The sequence below is a fragment of the Prionailurus bengalensis genome, chromosome X (genome assembly GCF_016509475.1).
Source record: "Prionailurus bengalensis isolate Pbe53 chromosome X, Fcat_Pben_1.1_paternal_pri, whole genome shotgun sequence".
In the NCBI taxonomy this organism is placed as follows: domain Eukaryota; kingdom Metazoa; phylum Chordata; class Mammalia; order Carnivora; family Felidae; genus Prionailurus; species Prionailurus bengalensis.
The window spans coordinates 60,929,839-60,942,562 of record NC_057361.1 but is presented as its reverse complement, the minus strand read 5'-3'; the positions used below and the strand labels follow the sequence as shown (position 1 = coordinate 60,942,562).

At 39.6% G+C, this 12,724-nt stretch overlaps 1 long non-coding RNA gene across 4 annotated transcripts in view; it reads left to right on the top strand.

Moving 5' to 3' along the window:
• The first annotated feature begins 2,356 nt into the window (after positions 1-2,356).
• Positions 2,357-12,724, top strand: part of LOC122478041 — a 66,426-nt gene continuing 56,058 nt past the window's right edge. For 3 of the 4 annotated variants that reach the window (XR_006295819.1, XR_006295821.1, XR_006295818.1), the window contains exons 1-2: positions 2,373-2,555; positions 12,266-12,406. This is a non-coding gene — a long non-coding RNA (uncharacterized LOC122478041). Of the gene's footprint in view, positions 2,556-12,265; positions 12,407-12,724 lie in introns of all 4 variants that reach the window. The other variant, XR_006295820.1, reaches the window with a different exon arrangement.

The window sequence follows — 12,724 nt, the reverse complement described above, 5'->3', positions numbered from 1 at the left end:
CCCTCAGGAATCCTAAGTCTTAGTCATGTTCTCTGTTAGGTCATTTTTTGAAAGGTGGTGGCTTCAGGGAAGACAGGGGCCTGGGGTGGGGCCTGGGGAATGTGCATGCAAGACTGAGATAGCAGTAGCAGTGGTGAGAGAACTCTGGTTGGTCAGTTCCATATTTTTCTAGGAGTTATTCCTTGGACTCCGCCTAGAACCTGTTCCTCTTTTCCTTCCAAATAGTTTGTAAACATGTGATTTTCTATATTAAATTCCTTCCTACATCTAAAATACAGATGGGTTTTCTGCTCCTTGAAATGAATCCTGATTGTTAAAAACATCTCCCAAATTTATAATTATGACCTCCTTAAAAACATACACATCCTCTTAAGTGACACACCTTTGCTTTATAACCAGCAAGATTATGGGAATATTGCCCATACACAAGAGTGGGTGGATGGATTCTAGGCCCTAGTATAACTTATATTTGCCCCCTGCCTGGATTTTGTTGCAACAGATCATTCTCCAAGTAATTTATCAGGAGTCAATAAACAAATCAATCCTGTTACTTGGTCTCTTAGCCATCTTGTTCACATATTCAAACTAATTAACTTTTAGCAATGAAATTAAGGCCTTTATTAACATGAGTTTGTTACTGTACCATCTTGCCAGTCTCTGCTATCCTGTTCCCTCATTCCTCAATATCACAAAGAACAGATGAGTTCTTGTGTCATCATGGAAAAATTATTCGACTCTGAGAAGACAAGGGTACTCATTTCCTCAGTTGTTTTACATCCTTGTAATGACAGCTTTTGCAAAGTTAAGTCCAGTTCTATGTCAGATTTAGCTGCTGTACAATTTGACAAGGCAAACCTGTATTCGAGGGTTTAATAGAATATTCTTTTTGACTACCATTCCTCCCTGCACCCCAACCTCAATTCAGGGTATTCACAGGTTTCAGGAAACCCCCCATGTGAGTCAAGATTCTTCAGAGAAGCAGAACCAACATGATATCTCTACCTATATCTGAATATATATGACCATACCAATATGATATATATATGTATCTCCAACATGGTTATAATTATATATCTATAATTATAATTATGTATCTATATCTATCTGTGAAGTCCAAAATCTGGGAATAGATGGTGTTGCAGTTCAAGTCTACAGGCTATCTGTTGGCAGAATTCTCTCTTGCTTAGAAAAGGTTAGTCTTTTGTTCTAATTCAGCACTTCAACTGAAGGATGAGGCCACCCCCAGTATGGGAGGCAATCTACTTTACTCAAAGTCCACGGATTTAAATGTTAATCTCATCCAAAAACACCATCACAGAAACATCCAGAATAATATTTGACCACGTATCTGGGCACCATAGCCCAGCAAAGTTGGCCCATAAAATTAACCATCACATCTTCTAAGAAAGGGTATAAGGTGAGGGAAAAGAGGGAAATAGAATGTTAGACTAAAATGGATAGATACAGTAGAGTTTTCCAAATTTCTCCTTTACTGCTCCCAAGAACCTGCGTATGAACTGGGAAGTTCAGACAAATAGGTAGGCCCAGGAATCTAAGTATTTTATAGGGTTCAAAATTGACAACTTGTGCCTCCTTTTTGAATTTCTCTTCAGATGGGACCATTGTAGATTAGGGAAGTTTTGTCAAAAGGAAGAGAAGTGGAAAGAGCAAGTAACTCCATCTGTAAGAATTATTAAGTGCTGACCTCAATTTTAACAATACTTAAAAAAATGAGGGCTGTCCATTTATTTAAAAAGATAAAGACAATTAGAAACATGGAAAAATAGTTAAAAGACACATTGTTACATGTATAAAAATAAGAATGGTGATGTTAAAACATTACATATTTAAACAAAAATTTAAAGAACACAAAGATACACTAATAGGAAGGCAGCTATGCTCACCACTATACCACCAACGCACACAAGATACACTAATAGGGATGAGGTTTCTTTTTGGAGTAATGAAAAATTCTAAAATGGTGGTGACGGTTGTACAACTCTGAATACACTAAAATCCATTGCATTGTACACTTTAAATTGGTGCATTGCATGACACGAAATTACATCTCAATAAAACTGCTATAGCAACAAAAAAAGAACACAAAGAGCAACTAGGAGATTTGGAAGTGAAACAGTGGAACTAAGAATAGGAGAGGGATTGACGAAAGAAGGATGGGCTGAAGAAGGGATGGTGGTGGAAGCCGGTGGGAACAAGGGGAAGATAGGTGAAGAAAGCGGATGGGATAGGGCCCTAGGGAAAACGTGAAAGCCAGAGGGTTAACCTCTGAAAGGCAGTAGTGGGTGGGGGTGGGGAGAAGAGGGCGTACTTAGCGCATGCGCCAGAAGTACACTGCGGCGATCCCGGAGAGGCAGATCTTAACTGGCATCAGCGCTGCGGCTGGAGGCGCGGCTGGTTCTCTGCCTGCTGTCCAGTTCCACCTTGGTTTGTGCAACCACCCTGGATCTCCGAACTCTGTGCAGCTGCTCCGTCCACCCTATCTTGCGGCGGCGAGCGCTAAGAATTCATGCTACGACACTCGATTCAGCCAGGAGGTAAAATAACGTCGTAGAAGAACACGGAGGAGGGAGGAGGGAATTCGGGCCGGGGAGACCCTTGATTTGTGAATTCTCGCGGTTCACGAGAGGAATAAGTGGGGGACAGCACGGGCCTCAGGCCTACAAAAGGATATTGAACATTTACTTTCTATTGGGAAAGGATACAGACTCCTTTCTTCTAATCAGGGTTGAGGCACAGGAGCGTTGTTATTTCCCATGACGTTCTCTGTTTAAATATTTTGGGAGTTCCTCTTACGTAGCCGAAGGTGTGTTTAAAGGGTGGGCCTTAGGACTAGGCTCATCCAATTATGAGAGGTTTGTTTGGTTTTTTTTTTTTTTTTTTTTTTTTTGGCCTTTGTTAAGGGTGGTGGGTCTTATTAAGGAATCTGAGGGCACGCCATCTCCTCCCTGGGGGCCGGTTCAGAGTCCATCTAGATTTGCTCTCTGCCATCACCTGCAATGCCGTCTTTCCCATATTCCACTTCCCTAGTTTATCACACCTACTTCCATTAGGAAACGCTGGTAGTGGCTCTCCTTGAGCACTGGGGCACAAGTATGGCGAGAGACACATCCCGATAGCATCAGGCATGTATATATAAGAAACCAAGGAGGAAGGAGGGCAGGGAATAGGGGAGGATGGTCTTGGTGCGCATGTGTATTGGGGAGGTTGGGGGAGGCGCGGGATCGCGCACACATATTTGAGAAGACCTGATGTGAGCGGGAAGGGGCCCCAGCTGGGGAGAGTGGGAGGTAAGCACGCGCAAGCTTGGGTGGGGGGGGAGCATCGAGTGCGTATTTAAGAGAGCGGAATTCCCAGTACACAGTTGGCAGCCCCGGTTGGAAGGGAAAGTGAAGGCGCGCATGCGTATTTGAGACGACATTGTGAAGGTTGGCTTTAGGAGGGGAGAGGGGCGCATGCGTATTTCAGACGGAATGACGGGGAGGGGAGGCGCGCACTGTAGGTGTGGTTACGATTGCAAAATGGCGAGGGGGGAGGTAAGTTGTCTTTTGCTAGGCCATTTTGGGCTGGGGGGCCCTGCAGAGAAGTACAGCTACCTTTCTGGTTGGGTGAAAGGATCTGCCGAGTTGGAGTTGCCCTAGGCTGTGGCCAAATTCACCAGAAATTAACCTAGAATCTTAGCCCTTCAGTGGTCCATTGATAAATGTGGGTTTGAAAATGCCGAGGCGATGATGACTCTGAAAGGTTTCGGCAGCTGGTGTGTGTAAGAAATGCGTAAAACGGGAGCCTTGGGGACAGGGCACATTCTGGCAATACACAGTTGGAGGGCTCTCTGTCAGACTTTGGGCCGCTGTACTTGGCACTCGACACATTCTCTCATCCCTTCAGATTTGCAGAACACGGTGATTGCAGTATTATTGTGAGAGTCTACTGTTACGTTGGTCGGAAGCCCTTGCTTTTCTCACTTGCAGAACATAGGGCTGAGGATTTGGCTGTTTCCAAGTGCTTGTTAAACTTTAAACCCAGGATTTGGGTAAATGGAAATGGTGGTGTGAAGGTGACCTGGGTTCATACCCTTTCCTCGAAATTATTTTTTTCTGCAAAATTTTAGCCTAGGGGGAGGACTTTTTTAGGTAGCCCTACTGTCGTGGATCTCAAGAGGGCTGTCAGTGAGGATCTATTGTAAATCACTAAAACTAACAGTTTAGCACTTAAATATGTAGCAGAAAGGGCACAGGATTCAAAATTGAAGAGACAGACAGGTCTTTTCCAGTGATCCTAGTTGTGATCTCCTAGTGGTCCTTTTCCTTCTCTGGGCCTATTTCTCTATTTATAATAATAATTGTATTCAAACGTCTGTAGCACTTAAAACTATGTGCCAGGTACTGGTCTACCTGCTTTTACACGTGCCTCAACTCATTTAGTACTTTCGACAATCTTACTAAATAGCAGTACCGTTATTCAGATTTTACAAATGAGAAATGTGGGGGACACAGATTAAGTAATTTGCCCAAGGCTTTACATCCATTTGAATGGCTGAAACTGGATTTTTGTCCAGGTTGTATGGGTCCATAATGCTGTGTTCTTAACTATTATGCTTTAATTCCCTAAAATGAGGGGGCAAATTTAAGGGACCCTTCTTTTATGATTTCAAAAAGTTTTTGGAACTTACCTGTGCTGTTTAAGAAGGGAGACCTGTTTGCTCTTGGCCACTTTTTACTCGGTGCATCCTACAGGGTTACATATGTAGAAGACAAAAAGTAAAAATTGTTGATTTGCAGCCTACCGGGGCTGCCATCCTTATCTATCCTTGTCTTCTGTGCTTTTTGTTCTGCAGAGGGTTTAAAATGGCCGACTGCGGCAGGCTGGACACACCCATCTTGTTTTGCCTGATTTGAGATCTGGTCAAATGCTTTGAGAAAGCAGTCTTTTGCTGCGGTAGAGATTTTTTCTTACCCATTATTAATATTATGGTGTGTTAATACAAATGTCCAATAGTAAAGTCAGGTTATTGCCTTTTTTCCCCCTTATAATAGAAGACTGAAAATACATGCATTTCTTTTATTATTGGTTAGGATAGATTCACTGAAGTGGAATTACTATATCAATGCGTTTTTAACATTCAATATGTACTGATAAAGTTCATTCCGAAAAGGTCGTACCAAATTTTACTCATAAAAGTATTAAGTGGTGTTTGTTTTTTAAAAAGATGTTATGGATAAAAACAAGTATTATTTTAATTTTGCATTTCTTTGGTTATTAGTGAGTTTGGACTCCTTCCTCCATATATTTCTTAGCAGTTTAATTTTCTTTCATGTGATGTTAGTTCATGTCTTACACTGATTCATCTGTTGGAGTTTAGTTTAGTGTTGTTATTATCTGTTTGAAAGTGTTTTTCAAGTAAAGGCTATTTATTACTCAGATTTCTGCATTGTTATATACTCCAGGTTATTGTTTACCTTTTAATTTTTGTTTTCAAATATTTGGTTCGTAGAGATTTGAAAGCAAGTAGTAACTTTGTCCATCTTCTATTTTGTGATTTTTTTCCCATTAAGTTTGAATAGTTTCCTCAATCTAGAAATTTGGTAAATATTCATTATAGCTTTGTCTGAGGATAACCATCAGGTATAGGGAAGAAGGATCTGTAATTTTACCACCCAGAGATAACCAGTGTTTATAAATGTGTTCACATCTTTTAATTCCCTGCATTTTTCTACAGTTAATCATGTATTTGTACTGTTTTATTTTCTGTTTTGTGTTTAACATTATAACATGCATTTTTCCATGCTAAACATTGTTTGCAGTTGTCATGTAATGGTTTCATGATATATTGTTGTATGGAAATATTTTAGGATTTTCAGTAAAGTATTACAATGAATGTCTTTTCATTTTCATTTAGTTTTTATTGTTTATCTATTTTGAGTTATTTCTTTATAGAGTTCCAGAATTAGAATGGTTCATCAAAAAGTTTGAACATTATAGAGATTTGCTACAGTAACATTCCAAAAAAATATGTCATTTTTTTGTGCCCAGCTATTTAGGTATTTAGAATATTTTTTTTGCTAACTTTATATGTAAAAGAACGGTATCTTTGTTTTATGATCCATTTCTCTGATTATTGGTGAGGCTGAATTCTCAAATGTTAATTATTAACTCTTCCCTTTGTGAACTATTCAATTTGGGTATGAATGTTAAGTATTTGTAAGAGCTGTATATTATGTGTTCTGTATAAGGATCTATTATCCTTGTCATTTATTGCAAAGGATACATGTGATTTGCTGCACATATACTCCTAGCATATGTTGCCTTTGAGTCTTAAAAAATGTTTGTGATTCCAAAGACAACTGCTTTGTGGAATACCTGTCAGATTCTTGGTAGCCATTTTGAGATAACATTTCTTTGTCCTTTAAATAGATAGCTATTTCTTTTTATCTAAAGGAGAGCAGTCTTGAATGCTGCATAGCATTATTGCACCCTGGCTATGGATGTGGGAAGAAGACATGGCAACATTTTGTCCCTAAAAAGAAACCAACTTATACAACACACAAAACAGTAGTACCCTCGCCCCCATCCATTCTGGGACTGATCTTATTTTGAATATTCACGAGTGATGTGGGAGACGGTATGGACATAGTGTGATGTCCACATATAGAGAGAACACTAAGCACTTTGAGGGTGTAAAATGCTGGTAGGAACAAACTGTAACACCTGAGAAGGCATTGTGAGTGTGGGCTGACCGTGATAGAATAGAACAGTGTAGGCAAGAGCAATATAATGACTTCAGGGGAAACTAATGTGTTAAGCGTATAAAATAGTGGCCTCAGAGACATTGAATCCCAAGACAGGGATCCCAGTGTAAATGGCAACAGTTTATTGATGTCATCAGCTCAATTTGCTGGTGCAGACACAAAAGAGCCATTAAAAACATAGGCCCTATTAAGAACAGTATGGGATGCAGAAAAATTCCATCCTGTCTTTGTATAAAACCATCTGAGCCAAGTGACTAGTAATCTCTTCACAAGAAGTCTGTTACTGTAACTCAGTTTTGAAAAGTGGTTGGGAAGAGTGTATTACCTCATTTCATTTTTCTTATTTATTATGAGGTAGGTAATTTAGAGAATCTTTAATTATATTTATTAAGTAAATCTTTCTAAATTATTATTCCCAATACATGAGCTATATACTATCTCATATATGTATTTAAAAACATTCTAATTTTTATATTTTCAGTTAATGAGGGGGATTATAGGATTTAGAAGTGCCAAGTCATTTGTTACGTATTGCTTTTTGCTATCCAGTTACACTGGGTTAATCTAGTTAGTCATAAGTTCCCATTTTTCAGCATTTTGTTAGTTGCAGATGTTAAACCAGGCTTAGGTATGGGGGTGGGGAGGTTGACAAATGTATAATAAGCAAAACAAAACAAGAACAGAGCCTGCATTGTAGAGGAGGTGGTGGAGAAGGTCCTTTCTAGAGGTCTGTGCCTACCTTAAGCATAAGAATCTTATCATGCCAATATCTAGTCCTGAACCCATGTCTGATCAGGAGTTAGGGAGAGCCTGGATATTTGAAATAGCCTAAAGGCATTTAACCTTTGATTTCCACAATTTGTTCCTCCCCTCTGTTGTTACAGCCAGCAGCAGCCTGGAGCAGCGCCCCTGGAAAGAAATTTTACATCGGCCATTATAATACAACCTGATAAGTGTTACAGCACTTACCAGGTTGTATTGTAATTGTCTGTGTATGCCTGTCTCCTTTCCTATGTTATCAGTTAGACTGTGAGCTCCTTGAGGGCAGGGACAGAGTCTTCTCCAGAGCCCAGCCTGGCACATTAGTAGGCTTCAGTAAATGTTTATTGGATGAATAAATGAATGACTCATCAACAAACATTTATCGTGTGCCTGCTAAGGTGATCTCCACAGGCTCTGGACTGTCAACTGTTTATTCAAAATGCATGTGGTCAGAAACTTGGTGTTTCTTTCTAATTATGTATCTATCGTAAGAGTTTTTCTGAGATAATGCTATTTTTTTGTGTGTTTGGATTTCAGTCCTTGGTATTTACAGATGTTGCTACTGTTGTTGCTGCTGACAGCCTCTTCCTTGGTGGGACCTGGGTGATAGCTGCCACATCATGAGCCTCATCTTCACTGCCCAGTGTTTGCTCAATGGTTCCTGTTTGTAGAATCATCCCCTTTTCACCCCTCCTCAGATCATCCTTCAAATGGTGTTCCTAGGTAGGGCTCCACATTCTAGATATAGGTAGACAAATACAGCCCGTGGACTGCCTGGTTTTGCAAATAAAGTTCTATTGGATCATGTGTTATTTGTTGATATTTGGTCTGTGGCCCTTTTGGCCTGCAAAGGCAGTGTTGAGTAGCTCCATCAGAGATCCAGTGGCCCATAAAGCCTACCCTTTACAGAAAATGATTGCCTACCTTGCTTTGGATCATTACTTAACAGTGATGGTTTAATTTCCCTCTCCATTCACCAAAGATACTTCTGGCATCTCAGAAACTCATTTATTTACCTCATTCGTTACTGCTTATAACAAGTCTTTTTCCTATTTTACAGATGGGCCAGCTAGAACGCATCAAACTAGATGCTTATAAGGCCTCCACCAGAGTCCTACAGTCAGTCAGTTATACCATGTACTTCAACATCAAGTTTTGAGCATCATCTCTAGAAATTCCTTTTGTTATATCCTAACCTGAAGAATGTGGCCATATCATACCTTGGTGCCTTATGCCTTGACCCCCTCCTTCCTACACAGCTCTTTGCAATGAGAATATGGAAAATAACAAATTAATGTGAGATAAGGCAGACAGGTAGGCTGAGGCAAATGTTTACAGGGTCTGAATGCTAATGCACAAAGAAATGGGGTTTCTGAAATATTCACTTGCTTAGACTTAATACAGTTAAGGAGCCTGGACTTCCAAGAGCTTAGGACCTTCCCCTTTACCATCCCTAACCTCCCACACTGTTGTCTTGGTTACCTGCCTGTGGATATATTGTGATTCATTTCAGGTCATTAAAAAGTTGAGAGCTCCCAAGTCCAATTCAAGAAAGCTAGATCTAAAAAAAATAAAATGGAAAGAATATAGGATAGTTTCATTTCAGGAGTGAAATGGAGAGAAAGGCCTTACTTTCTCAGCATTATTTTTCAAGCTGCTTGCTGGATTTTTCCCAGCATTCTATTATGAAAAATTTTAAATATACATATAGAAAAGCTAAAGAGTTGTGCATTGAAAGCCCATCTATCTACCAACTAGATGTTACAACTAACATCTTGCCATATTTGCTTTATTGCATATTCATCCATCTTTGTCAGATAGGTTTTTAAAATGTTTGTGTTGTCATCCATTTTGATCTCATCTGTATCTGACCCACATGGTACTGAAAAAATAGTTTCTTTGGATTCTTCTCTGTATTTCCCAAGTTGGCATGGATACTACTGCAGCCTAAATATGTGGGCTGATCTGCCTGGCAGTGAGATTCCAGGGAGAGAAGCCATTGGTTTCTGAAAGAAAATGGTTGCTGCTCACTGTTTAGTGAAAATGGTAGGAGAAGGAAGGATGGAAGTCCAGGTTCCAGTGTCAGTTAATCTTCTAATTGTATATTGTTCTACACTCCATTCACTTCACTGCCTTGCGGGGGTCGGGGGTGGGGGAGCAGGTGGTTTTCTGAGCAGCTTCTACTTGGTTCTTACCTTTTAGACTTGATGAAAAAACAACGAAGTCACATCAAAATGCCACTGAGGTGATTTAGCATTAGCACAATTCCTTGCAATTTTAGCAGATGGATTTTTAATTTGGAGTACTGTCAAATAATATTCTTGTGGACCTTTTCTATTAGCAACAGCTGCAGAGTCCATTTAGGAATCACCATGAACTGAAATCTTAATTTATCCTCATTATGAACATGATAATGGTAAACGTTTCCAGTTTGTGTCTGTCTCCCTTCATTTAAGCTCAAGGGCAGAGACTGTATCTTACTCATCTTTGTAATTCTCTTAGTAATAAATGTTTGTATTCATAAGAAACTGTGTTATTGCATTTAATACCCATCACATGGGCAAATGTTAAAAAATGTTACACTAGTGTTAGTGGGGTTACCCAATTTCAGTATAATTCTTTGTAGGGGCAGTTTGGCAGTATATATTAGTGGGCAGAATAAATATTGTCTGACTTTTGACCATGCAATTTCATTTCTAGGGCTATACCCCAAAATATTCTAAAAGAAATATTCTAAGGCTATTCTAAAAGATGTAGGTATGGGAATGTTCACAATGTTCATAGCAATAAAAAATGGAAAATTGCCTGTTGATGAATAATTTGGGTAAATAAATTTTGATGTATTCATGCAATATTATAATATGGCATTAAAATAAAAACCTTAAATAAAAATAGTCTTACAGATGAATATTTTACTTGGAAAGGTGTATCAAGTATATTAATTGAAAAAAAGTCTAGAGAGCAATAGTGCAGTTCTCATCTAATATTTGTAAAATAAAAATTAATGTTTGTGTACAATAAGTAGTTGGAAGAACATACTCAGTGTTAAACTTGCTGGGATTCTATGATTTTTACTTTCTATCTTTAATACATTCCTGGAATTTTTTTCTCACAGTGTACATTTGTGACTTTCAAAGTTAGACGAACACTGAAGCTATTTCCATTTTGAAATTTGTTGACCCAAACAGAAGCGGAATAAATTGGGTGGTAGGGGGGCCGGAAACTGGAGCAATTTCGTTTGGAAAAGAGCTAGATGGAGTGGGGGAAGGGAGTGGTGGAAAGAAAATCTCTGCAGAGAAAGTCCATAACTGCCAGCTACTCTATTCTTGACTCCTTAGTGAAGGCATTTCATGCATCAGGGTTTACATTTACCATTTATTTCCCAATTCTGCCCTTTACAAATTTCTTTCCCATTCTTGTCCCTCTGGTCTGTATGTAACAAGCTAAAAATAATTACTAGTGGCAGCAGCTGCTTGTAGGTGTCCAGATCTTACTCTAGTCATATCTGCATTGATTTATCCAATAAAGAGATGGCTCAAACTCATCAAGACTCCTGCTCCCCTCACCCAGTGCTTGGCCAGCATGAAATCTTCCCCATTTATGGTGGGAGAGCTTTCTGCCTGGCTCTCATGATTATTAGTAGATTATAAGACATTTTTGCTGGTGGTTAATGACACAGTTAAAAATGAGCCCTGAGAAACTGCTCCTTGGGTTTTTCTGGGGTTTGAGGGTTGTCTGCATCTCACCGGGTGACAGGAAACCCAGTTGCGTTAGCTTGTGCTACCAGCATCTGATGCTATTAATAGCCTGGGGTGGGTTGTTTTTCATGCTAAGCAGCTAGGGACTGGGAAACTTAGAGGCAATAGGCTGCTTCCTTAGAAAGAAAGGACACTTGGGGATCTTAACTTATCCTGTGTGGGTCTTAGGTCTCAGAGCTCCATTCTTCCTAGTGGTTGAGTCTTGGAGATAGGGGAGTAGGCATTGGCCTACCTAGCTCCCTCCGTTTAATCATTTTGGTAACCTGGGCAGCTGATAAGGGGATAGATATGTTCAATTCCTTTTCACGTACAGCTAAGGTGAGTCCTGGTGGAAGTTGGGATTGTAAATGATAGCCCAGAGCCCAGGGTTTTGTTACCTTTTCTCATTAGTGTGAACCAAATGCCATCCAATGACTAGCTAGATGGGGGTTTCATTCACTTTTTTGGAGCTCTTTTAGCCAGGAATACAGAATGGAGGGTCATATCTGCCAGACATAGAAGGACCCCTAAGAAATCAAGTTTACTCCCATTCAAAGGTAAGGATATTGAGGTCTAAAGAGGGTAAAGGCTTGGAGGTAGCTAGGAAGATTAAACATCACACTTCATATCTGAGTTCTAACACTTTGATACATCTATTTGCTTGGTGCCTGTAAATGCAAGTTATCTCATTTAAAATGGATGCAATACCCTCCCCTGTTCATGCACTGTCTCTCTCTGTCTCAAAAATAAATAAACGTTAAAAAAATTTTAAATGGATGCAAGAATTCTTATTAAATAATAATTGTAGATATTGGAACAGTCTTCCAGATAGAGAATATAATTGACGCTAATAGTAATGCTTACCAAGAGCAAAATCTGAGATCTATGGTGTGGGCTGGATGACTTGACTGAGGTGGTAAAAAGTAAATTAAAGCTGTATCTCAAAACTTGGCTATCCTGTGTTACATTTGTTTCTTCTTCCTTCCCTCTATCCTACAGGTGACACCAAATGTGATCAGAAGCCATGCCCATGGTGAAGAGGTATACTGAACCCGGCCTGGCCCAGTGAGGTTACTAGAGAATTGGGAAAGGCTTAAATAAGTATCCTGCACATGGTTATCAAATCATTGTAAAGTCTTGGTAAGTGGTTAGCGGCTTTAGTAAGCTAGCCCAGTTACTGGGAAGGGACAGGGAAGGTAGTCTTAATAGATATTAGGCAATTACTTGGTATTTTCCCCATCATGGTATGAATAAAAAGCATCTTAAAATATTCGGACTACACAGAAAGCAGTGAGCCTAACCTTTCATTTTTTAAGTTTCTTTTTAAAATTTTTTTGAGAGAGAATATGAGCATGAGTTTGGGAGGGGCAGAGAGAGAGGGAGAGAGAATCCCAAGCAAGCTCAAAGTCCAGTGTGGGGCTCGGACTCACGAAACCTGAGATCATGACCTGAACCAAA